Source organism: Octopus bimaculoides, chromosome 20 (assembly GCF_001194135.2).
Source record: "Octopus bimaculoides isolate UCB-OBI-ISO-001 chromosome 20, ASM119413v2, whole genome shotgun sequence".
Classification (NCBI taxonomy): domain Eukaryota; kingdom Metazoa; phylum Mollusca; class Cephalopoda; order Octopoda; family Octopodidae; genus Octopus; species Octopus bimaculoides.
The window spans coordinates 47,545,927-47,547,077 of record NC_069000.1 but is presented as its reverse complement, the minus strand read 5'-3'; positions in this window follow the sequence as shown (position 1 = coordinate 47,547,077).

Genomic DNA, 1,151 nt, shown 5'->3' with positions numbered 1-1,151 from the left:
CTCTCTCTCTCTCTCTCTCTCTCTCTCTCTCTCTCTCTCTCTCTCTCTCTCTCTCTCTCTCTCTCTCATATACACACATCCCAGTCTTTATACTCTTACTCTCCTTCTCTCTCTTTCTCTTTCTCTCAACATATGTTCATGCAGTGTTGGTGGGGGCAGACAACTAAAAAAAAATTTTTAAGTAGAGAGAGCAGAGAGGTGGTGGGGGAGGAGAGTTCTGCTTTTTACCAAAGTTATCAAGACAACTGTTAAAATGGTTCTTGGAATCAAAATATTGCAAAGAAAGAAAAACTGTATACCAAACTTAATGTCACTGCCTCCTCTTGTCTACGTCTGCTTTCTGTGGTTTTTGTGTTTTTGACATGACTCTATTGACACTGGACAGCGTATGTGTGGTGTTCAAATGTTAATCAGTGGAAAAGATGTTTTCTTGCAGTGGTGGTGGTGGGAGGTCAGTAAATTTTCTCTCGTTTAACTGCCTTCCCCTCACACACACAAACTAATTAGGAAAATCTCCCTCCATTAAAAAAAAAAAAATACATCTTTCTTTCTTCTCTTTATTGGAACAGTTTTTTGTTCCATATAGAAAAAATTATTTTAGGTTTCCAGATGAAAATTCATTCATTTTGTGTCAAACGAATCTCTCCTCCTCATCCCTCAGTTTATCTTTTCTTAAAATTACACATTTGACACTTGAGATTTTAAGCTAATTTCTCTCTTGTAAGTACGAGCCATGTCTTCATAAGCAAATTTCTGAATGTTATTATGCAGAGAGAAAAAATGCATCATTGCAAACATGTGCACACTGCCATGCAGTTGATGCAATGTACAAGTATATTTCTGGATTTTGCATCAGTTTTCACAGGGAATATTGCAGTTGTTCAGCTGTGAGTGGTTGAATATTCCACAGTCACTTTTAACTTTTTAGGTCCAATCAGTGCAACAAATCTGGTTCCTTTTGAATTACACGACCATCCCTCTAGCTTTCACCCCACCCCCATCACTTTGGATCAACATGAGGGAATGGTACCAGACACTTGCCCAACAATGCACTGCATTAGCATTCACTCTCTCACTCATTCATGGAGGGGTTCTGTTAGGGGTTTAGTGTTTTAACAAGAAATATTGCTTCCACTGTAGATGAAACCTTA